We start from the raw sequence: 18,822 nt of genomic DNA on the forward strand, positions 1-18,822 counted from the left end.
ATGGCCTGGGCAGGTAGGAGGTAAAAGTGCCGGTATTGAAGTGGTTAAATATACTATTGAAAGTGATTTATTATATCTTTTGGCTAAGTAAAAAAATACCTGTTGATCTTTTAAGCTTCTTGTGTGTGTTTCTTGTGCTGACTTTTATCAATAACATTGTTCTCTAAAGACTACAGAACTGTTCCCCTCTAAGTTATGGACACTAGTAGAGGAACAGGCCCCTGAAGTCCTTCCAGGTTTCTGTTTTCCTGATACAGAAGGGCAAATAAGTATTGTCATCCTAATGCAGCGTACACACGATCATATTTCGGCATGAAAAAAAACGTTGTTTTTAAAAAATATCATTTAAAATGATCGTGTGTGGGCTTCACATCATTTTTCAGGTTCTGAAAAACGCCCCAAAAAATATTCGAACATGCTGCATTTTTTAATGACGTTTTAAACGTTGTCGTTTTTCAGGTTGTAAAAAATGATCGTGTGTGGGCTAAAACGACGTTAAAAACCAGCGCATGCTCAGAAGCAAGTTATGAGACGGGAGCGCTCGTTCTGGTAAAACTAGCGTTCGTAATGGAGTAAGCACATTCATCACGCTGTAACAGACAGAAAAGCACGAATCGTCTTTTACTAACACGGAATCAGCTAAAGCAGCCCCAAGGGTGACGTCATCCGCATGGAACTTCCCCTTTAGAGTGCCATCGTACGTGTTGTACGTCACTGCCCTTTGCTAGAGAATTTTTTTTTAACGATGGTGTGTGGGCAAAACGATGGTGTGTGGGCAACATAGGTTTAATGATGAAGTTGGAAAAACTTTGTTTTTTCGACATGCCGAAAAACATCGTTTTTTTTCATGCCGAAAAATGATCGTGTGTACGCGGCATGAGACTAGAAGTGTGTTACTAGCAGAATCACCAGCTCAAAAAGAAGGAACTCGAGCTTTAGAAAAGCTTCATGCACACTCCATATCTAAGGACTGGTAAGCTACTGTATATTACATTTTTGTTTTTGCCTTTTTGCCAATCAAAACCTCCTCCAGATACCCAAAGCCAGATACAAGTCCAAAGGAGATCGAAGATTTGCAGTCCAAGGAACCCGCCTGTGGAATGCACTACCAACCACCATCCGACTGGAGTCGGACCACTTGGCCTTCAGGAGAAAGATTAAAACTCATCTCTTCTAAGGTCAAGGGGTTCCTTACCCATGAAATGGATACAGCGCCCAGAGGCGATTCAGTTCGCATGTGTTGCGCTTTACAAGTCTCTCTCTCTTTCTCTCTCTCTCTCTCTCTCTCTAATACACTTTGAGAACGGCCCAGTGCCAGAGAAGAAGTGAAGAGGACTCTGCTTGCCACATGACCAAAAAAAAAGTATACAAGTTGTAAAGCATAAAATACACAAGGGGGGCTTCCAGGGGAATAGGGTTACTTAGTAGGTGGACTTTAAACACAGAAAACAAATACTCCTGCGCACGAGTGGATTGTCCAGTAGTCAATGTTCCATGGAAAAAATGCCAAAACCGGTAACAGTGGCCTTGCTGCCCTTCATGGATGGGGAATATCCTGGTAGCAAAAAAGAGGGAAGAGAAGAAAAAAGGCGCACCAGCCTAGTGTGTTACCGTAGACAATTTAATGGAATAAAAATGTAATAAAAACTACTCACAAAGAAAGCAACATAGTAGACCTATGGACAATGCTGTAGTGGATGCCCCTCAAACCACACTTCAATTGGGGGGGAGGAAGGTATGTCACTGCCGGCAGACTGCTGGGCTCTGATGAAGAGGTCTTTGTAGCCTCGAAACGCGTCAGCCGCAGTGACATACCTTCACCCCCCCGTGCGCCTTTTTTCTTCTCTTCCCTCTTTTTTACTTAGTAGGTGGAGCCTGGAGTTGGGCTTTCAGGCTTCTTATAAAGGGCATTCAAGGTAGTGTATGTGCGGTGGCCTAAAATTGCCGTAGAGCAAAAGAATAGGACTTTTGGAAGCCTGTCCCTCAATCCACATGCCACAGTCAATCTTTCAAATCGGTCAAAATCAAAGCAGCGTATTACTGCCACATTGTTAGCAACTGTATTTCAAACGATAGGGATGGAGGTGCATGACTCTACCCAGCCATGACCTAATTTAAAGTCTCAAAATCCCCCCCCCCCCTTGTATTAGAAAGCAGCGTATTAGTTACAGTTCACAATGTAAAGTCTTACCTTTCTGATTAGAAGTTTATTTATATTGGCATGCATTAAAAAGGGAATTAGCTCCAGAGATAAAACAATAATTTTCCAAATCTACAAGACTCTGGTCCGGCCGCACCTGGAGTATGCCATCCAGTTCTGGGCTCTGGTCCTCAGGAAGCATGTACTGGAGCTGGAGAGGGTCTAGAGAAGGGCAACAAAGCTAATAAACTGGAGAATCTTAGTTATGAGGTTGCGAGCACTGAACTTATTCTCTCTGGAGAAGAGGATATCATTTTAGTGTTAAATTCCATACTGGTGACCCCACAATAGGGATAAAACTTTTCCGCGATAGTGCATTTACACAGACTCGCGGGCATTCACAAAAAATTTGAAGAAAAGCAGTTTAACCTTAAATTGCATAGAGGGTTCTTTACTGTAAGAGCGTTAAGGATGTGTAATTCTCTTCCACAAGCAGTGGTTTCAGCAGGGAGCATCAATAATTAAAAAAAATTATTAGCTAGGGACCTAAAAATCTTCAACATACAGGGATATACAATGTAATTGTCACGCCGTGTCCGGGATTTGATCTGAGGGCCTGGTGTTCATGGACGGCTTTCCTATGTCCTGAACCACAAGTGAACTGGTTTTATGTTAGCATCCTAGTTATGTTCTTTTTCACTAGTGGGGATGTTTGCTCCACCCTGGGACCAACTGTCAGCAGTCTTCTCATTAGTGTCCCTATATATTCCCACTTCCCCTTCCTGTCCGTGCCTTAGGGTAGGTTCCGTTTAGGCTGTTTGCGGATGCTCTTAGTTTAGGTTTCTGACTTGGCTCGTTCTTGACTTTGAATCTCGGATTATCCCTTGGACTTTTGCTTGTCTCGTTGCAGACCCTGTATGGTTCATTCTTGACTACGATTCCTGGATTTTCCCTTGGACCTGGTTTACCTTGCTGCCGACCCTACCTGGCTTGTTCTGACTGCGTTCTTGGATTGTCCTTTCCCTCCTGGGTTCCTGTCTTCGGCCTTCTGACCGTGAGTAGTTGCTGGGGGGTTGAAGTTAGGCTGTCTGCACCTTCCTCTGTGGTTCCTTATTTCCTGGCTGCAGAAGATCTCAGCCGTCCCTCCACCTGACACCGGAATAACAAGACTACCGATCAAAGCGGAGGGACGGTTGTAGTCTCTTGGAAGACCTGACAGTAATACTAACATAAAAGCACACACATAGGTTGGACTTGATGGACTTAAATCTTTTTTCAATCTCACCAACTGATGGAAGACAACATGATTCACTCCCTGGATGATACAGGCAGATGGCCGCCAAGTTGGTATGTAACCAATTACGCCTCTAACTGTGTAGGACAAAGGCTGGCTCCTGTCCGGCTAGTGCGAGAAGATAGAAATGAGTGATTACCACTCTGCAAGCAATCGTCAAAGAGAACACTGAAGACGGCCCAGGGCTCATAGATATGATACATGGACAATGCTGCCCCTAGAGGCCAATACAGCAAGATGGACAGAAATATAATATATTAAAAGGAGTACCTCATGGCAATATCTTATTGGACAGGAGGCAAGTGGGGGTGGTTACGAGTGGGTGTGAATGATGTAAAAAAAAAACTTTGGGCTTTTTGGCCTGCTTGTGTGAGCCTCATGGCTCTGGCTCTTTTGCCATCCTGAGCCCAGCTGACGAAACAAAATCCCTGAGGAAAGTGTTGTGGTAAGTATCTTTGATGTTCTGCTGTTATACTTTATGTTAGTGCTTCATGTTAGCATCTTCCTGTTTTCTTGGGAAATAAATGAAACATTGTTTTACTAAGCAGTGTGTTTACTTTCATAGATAACCTTATATCATTGTGCTTCTCAGAGTCTTAATAGACTAGCTAATTATAGGTATAGACAAATGAATACATACCGTATATACTCGAGTATAAGCAGAGTTATTCAGCACATTTTTTTGTGCTGAAAAAGCCCCCCTCGGCTTATACTTGAGTCTCCCTCACTGTGTCCATCTGCAGCCTCATGATCTCCGACGCTATGATATGTAGTCTAGTTGGCAGCTGTGCAGTGTAACAAAGCCCCGCCTTCTTCTCTTCCTCGTCCGTGATAGGCTGAAACTGAGTCAGTGTTCTGTCATGAACGAGGACTAGGAGGAGGCAGGGCTTTGTTACACTGCATGGCTGCCGAGTAGACTACATATCATAGCGCCGGAGATCATAAGGCTGCAGATTGGCACAGGCTGCGTCGGGAGATCAGGTACATGAGGCAGGTTATTGATGGCGAATTAAACCCCACTGCAGATGCCTGTAAACCCCCACAGTAAATGCAGCGTTACATAATTGAGGACAGTAAGGCTGAGGCATGCAGATGGGCACAGTAAGGCTGAGGCATGCAGATGGGCACAGTGAGGCTGAGGCATGAAGATGGGCACAGTGAGGCTGAGGCATACAGATGGACACAGTGAAGCTGCAAATGGACACAGTGAGGCTGCAGATTGGCACAGTGAAGCTGCAAAAGGACACAGTGAGGCTGCAGATGGGCACAGTGAGGCTTCAAATGGGCACAGTGAAGCTGCAAATGGGCACAGTGAGGCTGCAAATGGGCACAGTGAGGCTGCAAATGGGCCACGCACAGTAGGCAGTAGGCCACTTACAGTAGCTGCTGCATTTCTCACCCTAGGCTTATACTCGAGTCGATACGTTTTCCCAGTTTTTTTAGGGAAAATTAGGTGCCTAGGCTTATATTCGGGTCGGCTTACACTCAAGTATATATGGTATATGCAATAAATAGAGGGAATCTGTAACCACCTTCGGAATAATAGTTTGTTTATTGTAGCGATTACTTTACCAACTATGTGACTATTGTTTTCCAGTATATGCATTTCTACTGTGCTCCAGTCCAACTCTCTCCCCAAATCCAAATTTTAGAGCGGGTTAATTGGCTTAAATCTACAATGTTCCTACAATATCATTAGGTCTGTCAGGGTCCTTAGATAATGAACTATGGGGTAGATTCAGGAACGATTTACACCAGCGTATCTATAGATACGCCGTGTAAATTCAAAGCTACGCTGGCGTATCTATTTTCTGTATTCAGAAAGCTAGATACGCCGACATTAGCCTAAGATACGACTGGCATAAGTCTCTTACGCCGTCGTATCTTAGGGTGCATTCTCACGCTGGCCGCTAGGTGGTGCTTCCGTAGTTGTCAGCGTAGAGTATGCAAATTACATACTTACGCCGATTCACAAACGTACGTGCGCCCGGCGGTAGTTTTTTACGTCGTTTGCGTAACTCATTTTCGGCGTAAGGCTGCTCCTGCTATTAGGAGGCGCAGCCAATGTTAAGTATGGACGTCGTTCCCGCGTCGTAATTAGAAAATTTTACATCGTTTGCGTAAGTCGTCCCTGAATGGCGCTGGACGCCATTTACGTTCACGTCGAAACCAATGATGTCCTTGCGACGTCATTTACCGCAATGCACGTCGGGAAATTTTAGGGACGGCGGGAACGCGCCTAATTTAAATGATCCACCCCCCTACTGGATCATTTGAATTACGCGCGCTTACACCAGCCCCTTTTACGCTACGCCGCCGCAAATTACGGAGCAAGTGCTTCGTGAATACAGCGCTTGCTCCTGTAATTTACGGCGGCGTAGCGTAAAGATGATACGCTGCTGCGCCGTATTAGTGCGCGCCCCTACCTGAATCTACCCCACGTGCGGTCTATGGGTCTATGTACTCTGTATAAATACATAAAATAAAAACAACATAGTTAGAATGCTTCCCAACAAATCCTCTCTCTTAAATCATCAGGATTCAGTTAAAACAAGGACAAATTCCTGTGGGCTGGATTAGTAAACCCACACTCTTCTAAGGTCTATGGTATTATGTAGTCTGTATGAACACATACAATGCATAATTAATACAACAAGAATGCTTTCTAATAAACCCACTCTCTTAATAGGGCTCAGCAAAGCCAAGTACAAAGTACATTTCCCTTTTCCATGTGTAGATGGATTATTGAACCTACTACAGTAAAACCTTGGGGTGCGAGCATAATTTGCTCCAGAAACATGATTGTAATCCAAAGCACTTGTATATCAAAGCAAATTTCCCCATAAGAAATAATGGACACTCAAATGATTCGTTCCACAACCATTTATTCATAAGTCCTTCAGTTTATAGTCCATATAAAAAGATTATAGCAATGTGATGTTGTGTAACCATAAAAATGTCCATCCACAAATAGAAGCCTCCACAAGGGGATTAGAAGCAAAATCCAGCAGGAGCCACAGAGTATAAAAGAGAAGAGAGGAGCCTATAAGTGTAGCAATATGTTACTAAACGTTGTACATTCATTAAATGTAACCATATTGCTACACTTATGCCTCGTACATACGACCAGTTTTCCTGTCGGGAAAACTGCCATGACAGCTTTTGGCCCGGGAAAACTGGCCGTGTGTATACTCCATGGCAGATTTCCCGGCAGGAAAACCGCCGGGAATCCCGACGGGAAAAATAAGAACATGTTTTCTTTTTTCCTGCCGGGATTCCCGGCGGTTTTTAAGCCGGCAGTTTTTCGATGGGGAAAGCCTGCGGTGAATCATACACACGGCCGGGTTTCCTGACCAAAGCTCTCATGCCAGTTTTCCTGCCAGAAAAACCGGCCGTGTGTAGGGGGAAAAAGCTACCAAGCAGGTTCTCGGGTTTTCTCCTTGGTTTACCCGGCTGACTTTTTACCTCTGGGAAAACCGATCGTGTGTACAAGGCATCAGAGACGCCTCTCTTCTCTTTTGTACTCAGTTGTGACATGGCGCTACTTGTATGTAGCGGCCTGCTACTTTTTAGCCGGTGCTGCTTTAAATTTCCGAGGGTAGTCTGAGAGTTAGTTGACTCAGACTGTATGATTCTTTCAAATTTTGTGCCTCTGTTCCAGCCATGGCTGTACTGTGAGTGACCACTATTGTTGTCTGGGGTGTCAAGGTGTTTTGGGTGTTCCCCTTCGGCAGCCAATCAGTGGGGGTTGATTGTCCCGCTTTGAATACTGGGGAGGAGTACTTAAGGGACAGACGCTATTGGTCCGGGGTCGTCGATCCTGGTCTGTCATCCCACCACCCCCCGTGAGTGGCCCTCCTGGCCAGGGGGTGCGTGTTCATGTGTTCCTGGCTCCGGGACCACGTTGGTCCGGGGTTATGATCTACTAAGTAGGCCTGGTAGTCAGACTGGGTCTACGTTTGCATAGCGGTCCTGTGCTGTCCGTCCCGGAGGGAGGAAGCCACTCGATGAAGAACCTGTCTTGGAGAGCACCGAGCACGAGGCTGGTATCTCAGGAGAGGCCTTGAACTTCATCGAAGGACGCACCATTACTGAAAGGCTGAATGATGGTCGTCTGTCAGTTCTAAGTTTGCAAGAAGTTAATCGGGAGAGATCCGGGTGCTGAATCCTGTGTTGAGAGGATTTTGGACCGAACATACCTCCATCTGTGTGAAGGTCTGTGGCAGAGACTTTACCCATTTCCGTGCGCCATCCTGGCTGCTAGGCTAGTGAGAGAGTCCTATCCGGGTGCGCAATACCCGCTCTGGCTAGAGTGGCGACGAAAGCTGTGTTGCTGGAAGCAGGAGTGTTTCCAGACAGAAGTTGTGCACCTGAACCTATTACCTGTTACCCTTCCACCTCTTCAACTACTTATTTTATTATTTTACCAAGTTCAGCAAATAAAGCAATGAAAAGAAGTCTAAAGTGTGAACATTGAACTTTTTCTCAACTCATACCCTAGACCAGTGGTCTCCAAACTGCGGCCCGAGGGCCGGATGTGGCCCTCTGCATGCCTTTTTCTGGCCCTTTGGGCACTATTCCTCCCACTGATACAAGACACTATTCTGCCACCAACAATGGGGCATCATTTCTCCCACTGACACAAAAATGGGGTACTATTCCTCCCTATGATACCAAGGACTGGGCACTGTTCCTGCCCCTAATACAAAATGATGTAATGCTTACTCCCACTGATGCCAGGAACATTTTCACTCCAGCTGGCCATAATCCGGCCCTCCTAGAGTCTGAAGGACAATAAACCGACCCTTTGTTCAGATTGTTTGGAGACCCCTGCCCTAGACGGCGAGGAAACAATCCAGCAGCTCCTTCGGGGGCAGTGCTACATGTATATCAAGAGATCGCTTGTATATAAAGTCAAAAGTTATTAAAAACATTTTGCTTGTCTTGCAAAACGCTCTCAAACCAAGTTACTCTCAAACCAAGGTTTTACTGTATACTCATTATTAATGCATTTGATGAGATGTAGTATCATGCTGGTAGTGCAATCTGCCTGAGCATTGGTCACAGAACTTATTCCAGCAACCTATGCCAATCAAGAAGTGACTGCTTAACGTCTTAGAGCCTGGCATGGGTGAACCTTAGTAATCAGCATCATGTTTGGCATCAAGCAATAATGGCATTCGTGCCAAAACTGGGTATCTTGGAAAATGAGCATCTGTCTCATATCTTGAGCCACACATAGATGTGTATGACACAATAGAGGCACTGCTCCACAAATCAAAGCACAACGTGTTAAAGCTTCTCAGAATTTTATTTACAATGATCCCTGGCTCAATAATTGACCCAACAGCTCCGCTTACAGGAGCCCCAATCACCAAAGTGATATATACTGTAACCCAGTCTCATCTCATATTCTACACCTTGATGTTCTGACCAGATAAGTGTGAATATCACAATATATATATTCCCAACCATTCACCTTACTAAGATTGCCATTGTAGCATAGTGGATGGAGTGTTGATGGCTGCCTGTAAGTGAAAAAAATCTTTAGTACATTAAATAACACAATTACGCTCAGCTTAAGGATTTCAATATGCTGTGCACACTGCATTTAATCATGCAGCTACCCTACTAGATCAATAGTTTGTGTTATTGAAATTAACTTACACATCATTATGTGTGTCGTTTGGTTCCAATGCATTCCACATTATACAGCTGTTTCCAAAGAACCAATTGAAAACACATTACCCTCTAGCAAACTTCTGCCTGGCTACAGTGCTTAAAAAAAGGTATTTAGACCCATTTATGTTTCCTCTGACAGCTGCTGTATACAAAGAAAACAGCCACAAAGGGGCTGAATATAAATACATAAAAAGTTATTCAGGCATCCAGCACCTTTCAGGACGCCGGGCTCCAGAATTACAGCGACGGGGTGTTTTTTTTTAAGCACCTGATTAGAGCCAAAGCCAATGGCTCTAATCAGGTGCTTAAAAAAAAAAAAAAACACCCCGTCGCTGTAATTTTGGCGCCCGGTTTTCTGAAAGTGGCCAAAGGCTCTAAAGCAGTGGTTCTCAACCTTCCTAGTGCCGTTACCCCTTGATAAAATTTCCCAAGTTGTGGGGACCCCTAACAGTAGAATTTCCAAAGTGTGGGTTGTCAGCACCCGAGGCAAGACAAGTAATTTGCGCCCCTAACCCACGGACATTCAGTGCTCCCTGAGTCTCTTCCACTCTTACAGTATTAAAACCCCTTGTGGTACCTTTTTAGGATGTACCACTCTCTATATGTTCTCCTTGCTTTCCCTTTTATCTCTAGCTTAAGTTCTTGTTTTTTTTTTTAAATATCCCTCTCTAGCCATCTTTCCTGTTCTTTCTCTCCCTCTTTTCCTCTCCCTTCCATGTATTCTCCAGCTCTGTGGTGTCTTGCAGCTCTGTGGTGTCTGAAAAAAAAGAAGTTCAATGCTTCCAAGCATGCGTCGACTTGATTCTGAGCATGCATGGATTTTTAACCGATGGTCGTGCCTAGAGACGATCAGTTTTGACCTATCGGTTAGGAATCCATCAGTTAAATTTAAAGCAAGTTGGCTTTTTTTTAACCTATGGTTAAATAACCTATGGGGCCCACACACGATCGGTTTTGACCGATGGAAACGGTCCATCAGACCGTTGTCCTCTGATTAACCTATCGTGTGTACGAGGCCTAATAGGCTTCAAATGAGGGTAGGCTTGTGGTGCAGAGAATTGTGCCATGAGTCCACCCAGGTGTTACAACAGCAAATGAATATTCGCTGTAGAAACACTGAACATCAATCCAGTAAATCAGAAGCGGTATAAGACCCATTTTCCGATTGGCCAAAAAGAGAAGACTCCAGATTGGCCGCTGAGGAGAGGAGGGAGGAAACTGAAGCCGCTGCCGCCGTGATGACCCGTGGAAAGCAGGGGATTGGGGGGGGGGGGGGGGGCAAAAAAATAATAATAATTACCACCGGCTGCCACTGGTTAATATAATGCTAGAAATGATAAAATGGAGGCCCCAGGGACGTGACCTACTTCTGAAGAATTCCAGGGTTAGATTGTTATTACAAGTGAAATCTATAGGAGGAATATTTTCACATTGAGGAAAACCTTTTAGTTAACTGTCAACATATTATTTAGATAATGAAACTTCAATGTCCTAAACCTGTGTTTGTCAATCTTTTTCCAGTTAAAGCGGGAGTTCACCCAAATTTTTTTTTTTAACCTTAGATTAATGCTCATTTTGTCAAAGGGAATCGGGTAGTTTTTTTTAAAAACGAAGCCGTACTTACCGTTTTAGAGAGCGATCTTCTCCGCCGCTTCCGGGTATGGTCTTCGGGATTGGACGTTCCTATTTGATTGACAGTCTTCCGACAGGCTTCCGACGGTCGCATACATCGCGTCACGAGTAGCCGAAAGAAGCCAAACGTCGGTGCGGCTCTATACAGCGCCTGCGCAACGTCGTTCGGCTACTTTCGGAAAATCGTGACGCGATAGATGCGACCGTCGGAAGCCTCTCGGAAGACTGTCAATCAAATCGGAACGCCCAGTCCCGAAGACCATACCCGGAAGCGGCGGAGAAGATCGCTCTCTAAAACGGTAAGTACAGCTTCGATTTTAAAAAAACTAGCCGATTCCCCTTGACAAAATGAGCATCAATCTAATGTTAAAAATTTACTTTTCGGGTGAACCTCCACTTTAAGATTATAGACAGGCTCAAGGCACCCCATTCTAAAATGTAAAAAAACGGTCCTAATACTTTTACAAAATGCAGCAACATCCACACGTAGGACAGTGAGTTATTCTTCCAAAGCAAATACACCTTTGCACATTGGTACTGACTAAAATTCCTATGTTTCTCTTCTCCCTTAAAGGGTCACTAATGGAATTTTTAATTTTTTTTAGCTAAATAGCTTCCTTTACCTTACTGCAGTCCTGGTTTCATGTCCTCATTGTTGTTTTTTGCTCTGATGTTGCTGTAATTCTGCTCTGTTCTGGACACTGGTTGTCTGTTTCCTGAGGACCACAGTACTGGGAGCTTCTAGTTTCGTTTTCCAAACCATCACTTCTCTGTGGCTTTATACAGCACAGAGGCAGGATAACATGCAAAAATGAAACTGAAACTACAGGCACATTATATGATTGATTTTTATCTATTTTTAATCGTTTTTAAAAGGAATCAGTTAACTATTATGTCTCTATACCCTGTAAACAGTCATTTGAGCAAAAAAAAATAAAAAATTCCTTTACAACTCCTTTCATTTCTCTCCATCAGTCAGCTACCGTGACCCCACTGCTGAGGGAGAGGGCACAGGAGGGTCCAACAAGGATGCTGTGGAGGCAACAGACATCCTCCATATCAACTGATGATATCATTAAATATTAATAAAAATGGCATAAATATATCCCCTATTTTGTAGACGCTATAACTTTTGCGCAAACCAATCAATGTATGCCATTTTACCAAAAATATGTGGAAGAATACTTATTGGCCTAAACTGATGAAGAAATAATTTTTTTATATATTTTTTTTTTTATATGTAGCATAGCAAAAAAGTAAAGAAAAACAGTTATTTTTTTCAAAATTGTCGCTCTTTTTTTGTTTATTATGCAAGAGGTGATCAAATACCACCAAATGAAAGCTCCATTTGTGGGGAACGAGGCACATCAATTTTGATTGGGTGCAGCGTCGCACGACCATGTTGTCAGTTAAAGCGACTTAGTGCTGTATCGAAAAAAATGGCAAATCCTCTGAGTTCCACCCAAAAATGGAACTTCAGCTTTTCGGATACCCCCCCCCCCCTTTCCAGTGTTACATTTGGCACCTTTCAGGGGGAGGGGGGAGCAGATACCTGTCTAATACAGGTATTTGCTCCCACTTCCGGCGCCTTCTCCGTCCCCCCTGCTGTCTTCTGGGAGACACACAGGTCCCAGAAGACAGCAGGGACCAGTGGGATCACGCAGAGCGAGTCGCGCATGCGCAGTAGGGAACCAGGAAGTGAAGCCGTAAGGCATCTTACCGAAGATGGTGGCGGCAGCACCCGAGAGCCTATCGGTTAATATACAATAGGTGGTAAGTGTACCTAGAACAACCAAAGCTGTTGGGGAGATAAAGGTTAAAAGAACCATATTGACTCTCCTTGAAGCTGAGAAGCAGTAAAAATGACATAAGACAAAAAAAAATAATTGTACACAATACAATAAATGTATGCTAGACTCTCTTCTACACTAAATGTTTACTATATATCAGTCTCTATCTATAGATGCCTAAATAAAGATTAAGTATCATTTTTTTGCAGCAGTAAAGCAGATATTTGGCACCAATACTGCGTTTTATTTATGCATACTGAATAGGGTCATTAAAGCGGGGGTTCACCCTTAGAGGGCACTTTTTCCCCTTAGCTTCCTGCTCGTTTTCTCTAGGGGAATCGGCTATTTGTATTAAAATATGTGCAGTACTTACCCGTTTACGAGATGCATCTTCTTCCGTCGCTTCCGGGTATGGGCTTCGGGAATGGGCGTTCCTTCTTGATTGACAGTCTTCCGAGAGGCTTCCGACGGTCGCATCCATCGCGTCACGATTTTCCGAAAGAAGCCGAACGTCGGTGCGCAGGCGCAGTATAGAGCCGCACCGACGTTCGGCTTCTTTCGGCTACGAGTGACGCGATGGATGCGACCGTCGGAAGCCTCTCGGAAGAATGTCAATCAAGAAGGAACGCCCGCTCCCGAAGACCCATACCCGGAAGCGACGGAAGAAGATGCAGCTCGAAAACGGGTAAGTACGGCTCATATTTTAATACAAATAGCCGATTCCCCTAGACCGAACGAGCAGGAATCTAGGGGAAGAAAAAAAAATTTTTTAGAAATGGGTGAACTCCCGCTTTAAGTGTTTATTTCTCTGCCATTTTGATGTGTCATTGCCATTACTTCAAGAAAAAAAAAAAATCAATACATGTTACTACAATCAATGCCGTCCCTTGAATTCACAAACACTATTTGCCCCCCGTCCCCCCCGTCCCATGTGACCTGGCTTATTGTAAACATCTAAAGACCATGTGTTCGTCCTCAGCGTTGCACAAAAAGTAAGTGAGCAAGTAAATCAGTTATTGACCGCTCATGCCTTTAGGCATATAACCTCTTATAGAGTCATTATGGAAACAGCAAAGTACGGAACAAACCAATTTATATGTGAAAAATGTAAACCTACTGTGTGCTGCATATCCTGCACTGCTCCAAAAAATACGCAGCATGAACATGCATTAAATTATAAACACCCGTGGTTATTAGGGATTTTGTGTACCTTGCTATGTACTTTGCTGGAAAGTGAAATTGTGTTCAGAATGTCATTTTCTGCTGAATTGTACGGGCTCTCCTTGACTTTCCGCAGGTGATTTGGCCTGTAGGCTGTACCTAGACACAGAGGATCCAGGGGCGCGCGCAACAGGGCAATTGCCTTCCCCCCCTAGAAAGACTACAAGGCTCCCTCCCTCCACTACCTCACCGTGGTTACATGGTTACATAGTTAGTCAAGTTGAAAAAAGACACAAGTCTATCCAGTTCAACCACAAAAAATTAAAATAAACAAACAAAATAAAAACACAGTACAATCCCATACACCCAACTCCATACCCACAATTGATCCAGAGGAAGGCAAAAAAAAAACAGAAGAGTATGATCCAATTTGCTACAGCAGGGAAAAAATTCCTTCCTGATCCCCCGAGAGGCAATCGGATTCACAGCTCTTACTGTGAAGAAACTTTTCCGTATTTGGAGATGAAATCTCTTTTCCTCTAGATGTAAAGAGTGCCCCCTTATCCTCAGTGTTGACCGTAAAGTGAATAACTCAACACCAAGTTCACTATATGGACCCCTTATATATTTGTACATGTTGATCATATCCCCCCTTATTCTCCTCTTCTCCAGAGAGAATAAATTCAGTTCCTCTAATCAATCATAGCTGAGCTCCTCCATGCCTCTTATCAGTTTGGTTGCCCTTCTCTGCACTTTCTCCAGTTCCCCGATATCCTTTTTGAGAACTGGAGCCCAAAACTGAACTGCATATTCCAGATGAGGTCTTACTAATGATTTGTACAGGGGGGGGGCAAAATTATATCTCTCTCTCTGGAGTCCATACCTCTCTTATACAAGAAAGGACTTTGCTCGCTTTGGAAACCGCAGCTTGGCATTGTATGTTATTATTGAGCTTATGATCAACTAAAACCCCCAGATCCTTCTCCACTACGGATCCCCCCAGTTGTACTCCTCCTAGTATGTATGATGCATATTCTTAGCCCCCAAGTGCATAACTTTACATTTATCAACATTAAACCTCATCTGCCACATAGTCGCCCAATTAGACAGAGCATTGAGGTTGGCTTGTAAATTGGAGACATCCTGTAAAGGACGTTATTCCACTGCATAGCTTGGTGTTATCTGCAAAGACAGAAATGTTACTTTTGATCTCAGACCCAATATCATTTATAAATATATTGGTGAAACTTATGCCGCGTACACGGTCGGAATTTCTGACAAGAAAAGTTCGATGTGCGCTTTTGGTCGTAAATTCTGACCATGTGTAGGCTCCATCAGACTTTTTCTGTCAAAATTTCCGACAGCAAAAAATTGTTAGCTGGTTCTCAATTTTTCCAACAAGAAAAGTCCTAAATTCCGATCATCTGTATTCAATTCCGACATGCGAAAAAACATGCATGCTCTGAATCAATTCGACACATGATCAGAATCATTGAACTTCCTTTTTCTCGGTTCGTTGTAGTGTTGTACGTCACCGCGTTCTTGATGGTCAGAATTTTGTGTGACCATGTGTATGCAACATAAGTTTGAGCCAAAATTCTGCCGGGAAAAAATCCAGGGTTTTCTTGTAGGAATTTCTGATCGTGTGTAAGAGGGACTGCTGTAGGGGCACGAGTCCCACATGGAGAGGTGCGGTGAAGCAGCCTCCCCCCCCCCTTAGTTTCACTGCAGTGTGTGGTGGAGAGAAGGAGTCCCGGATGGAGAGGTGCGCTGTACGGTCTGTAGCGCATCAGGTAAACCCGTGGGGAGATCACAAAGATCCCCCGTGGAGTTGATAAAAGTGTACATACAACATCGAACTGCATGTTGCAGAAACCAACAACCGGTTACAGTAAAAAAAAAATAACCAGCTTACAACAAAATACAAAAAAATGTAAATAAAAGCAAAAACGATACAAGACTTGGCCAGGCAAATATGTACATCCTTTAAACCTCTGGCCGGATGTAGGTATAAAGTCAACTAGCTCAATGACACCTTGGTCAACTATACTGGATAATGCCAGCGTTGCGTCCATAAGGGCGCACGGGCACCGCCCTTCCATCTATCTATGGCCGCCGCAGACACCCCCTATTTGGGGGCTGTGCGCATGAATTACAGCAGCGGGGGGTGTTTTTGAAGCACCTGATTAGAGCCATAGGCGTCTAAAAACAGTGACCTGCGACATGCTTGGCGCTCACAGTTCACCCAGCTGTGTTAGAACAGCAAAGGAATTTTCGCTGTTCTAACACTGAACCGCCTTTTCGCAAATCAGGTGCACGGGTCTGTTATCCATCACCTGATTGGTTGAAATGACAGGCTGTGTGATTGGACGCTTACCAGGTATCCAATCGCCTACAGGAAAGGAGGGGAGAAGACCCATGCCATGGAGGAAACCGCTCGCTGTCACCTGCTGCCCCACTGAGACAGGGTAAGTGCTGAGCAGACAGTGGCGGCGTTTGATGGGCACAGTGGCTGCAATTGATGAGCCCAGTGGCTGCGTTTAATGGCACAGTGGCTGCGTTTGATGGACAAAGTGACTGTGTTTGATGGGCACAGTGGCTGTGTTTGATGGGCACAGTGGCTGCGTTTGATGGCACATTGGCTGCGTTTGATGGGCACAGTGGCTGCAATTGATGAGCACAGTGGCTGCATTTGATGGGCACAGTGGCTGCAATTGATAAGCACAGTGGCTGCATTTGATGGGCACAGTGGTTGCGTTTGATGAGCACAGTGGCTGCGTTTGATGGCACAGTGGCTGCATTTGATGGGCACAGTGGCTGCGTTTGATGGACAAAGTGACTGTGTTTGATGGGTACAGTGGCTGCAATTGATAAGCACAGTGGCTGCGTTTGATGGGCACAGTGGCTGCAATTGATGAGCACAGTGGCTGCATTTGATGAGCACAGTGGCTGAGTTTGATGGGCACAGTGGCTGCAATTGATAAGCACACTGGCTGCATTTGATGGGCACAATGGCTGTGTTTGATGGGCACAGTGGCTGCAATTGATGAGCACAGTGGCTGCGTTTGATGGTACAGTGGCTGCGTTTGATGAGCACAGTGGCTGTGTTTGATGGGCACAGTGGCTGCATTTGATGGTACAGTGGCTGCGTTTGATGAGCACAGTGGCTGCGTTTGATGTGCACAGCGGCTGCGTTTGATGAGCACAGTGGCTGCGTTTGATGGGCACAGTGGCTGCGTTTGATGGGCACAGTGGCTGCGTTTGATGGGCACAGTGGCTGCGTTTGATGGTACAGTGGCTGCATTTGATGAGCACAGTGTCTGCTTTTGATGGGCACAGTGGCTGTAATTGATGAGCACAGTGGCTGCGTTTGATGGTACAGTGGCTGCATTTGAGTGGGCACAGTGTCTGCGTGTGATGGGCACAGTGAGGCTGCAATTGATGTTTTTTTTTCAGAATTCTTCAGTTTGTTTGCGCTCCCCAAAAATGCTGAGCATCAGCTGCCACTGTATTCTATGCATACATTTATACTGGATCAGACGATCCCTAGGTATTAAAATGCAGTCCCCCAAACAGAGTCGATTCTTCCACTACATTTTGAAATTCCAAAGACCCTTCAGTGTGTCAAGTGAATTGGGATGCAGGCCATTGTCCTGGTTAGGAAGGGATGTTAGCAGAGGATGGTGACAGATGTCATCTGGTTTCTTTGTGACAGAGAGACATGGTAGTGTTTTGGAAGGCCAGCAGCAGCAGCCGAGGCTTGCCGTCTCCTCCACCCTCTTCACATTCCCCACCATCTGTTGAAGAAGTGTGTGTATGAACAAGTTCATCATCATCTGCAGCAGAACATATAGAGCTTCTGCCATCACCGCCTCAATCTGCTGCAGTCACCTCTTTTGTCACGCCTGTTCTCCTGCGATCACGTCTTTCAATCCATCCTTCAGCTCACAGGAGAGATGAATAAGGAACAAGTATTGTCAGCTGTCTGGCTTATACTCTCAACTGTGTCTTACATTTTTATACATTATCAGAAGTGCAATTCAAATGATATTATGGGCAATAAAGAAAAAAAAACATTGCAAAGGATTCAAATTCAAGACATAACAGTATATATCGATTGTTGGAGAGCTTCATTCAATGAAGAACAGCATTATAATATTTCAAATAGACATCCCACATCTCTCCATAGCTTGCCTGATTGTACTTGATCCTCTGGACAAACTCTTTATATGGTAGGTGCGCAAATATATTCCATTGTATACATATAGACATGTGAATGTGCACCTTTCCATTACCCTACCCTTATGCACATCAAACTATAGTGGCTGTACTCCTATACCCTGACCAGGGCGGTACAGGCATTACACCTGTAAGGGGTCCGATGGTCCCCAGGGGCCCAACTGGCCCCTCTCCCATTTTCTTTTTTGCATTACACCTGTAAGGTCCCCTTACAGGGATGGCTGCCCCCCTCCCGTTTATTTTAATAAAAAAAAATTGCATTACATCTGTAAGGGGCAGGATGGTCCCCAGGGCCCCTTACAGGCCCCCTTACAGGCCCGGTTGGCCCCCTCCCGTTTTTTTTTTATTAAATTTTTTTGCATTACACCTGTAAAGGTTCCGATGGTCCCCAGGGGCCCGACTGGCCCCCCTCCCGTTTTCTTTTTTTTGCATTACACCTGTAAGGGCCCCTTACAGGGACAGCTACCCCCCCTCCCGTTTTTTTTTTTTGCTGCATTGCACCTGTAAGGGGCACGATGGTCCCCAGGGCCCCTTACAGGTCCGGCTGGCCCTCCTCCCCCGTTTTTTTTGTTGCATTACACCTGAAAGGGGCACGATGGTCCCCAGGGCCCCTTACAGGCCCGGCTGCCCCCCCTCCCATTTTTTTTAATATATATTTTTTTTTTGCATTACACCTGTAAGGGGTTCGATGGTCCCCAGGGGCCCGACTGGCCCCCCTCCCGTTTTCTTTTTTTTGCATTGCACCTGTAAGGGGCACGATGGTCCCCAGGGCCCCTTACAGGCCCAGCTGGCCCTCCTCCCCCTTTTTTTTTTGCATTACACCTGTAAGTGGCACGATGGTCCCCTGGGCCCCTTACAGGCCCGGCTGGCCCCCCTACCGTTTT

Source organism: Rana temporaria, chromosome 8 (genome assembly GCF_905171775.1).
Source record: "Rana temporaria chromosome 8, aRanTem1.1, whole genome shotgun sequence".
NCBI lineage: Eukaryota > Metazoa > Chordata > Amphibia > Anura > Ranidae > Rana > Rana temporaria.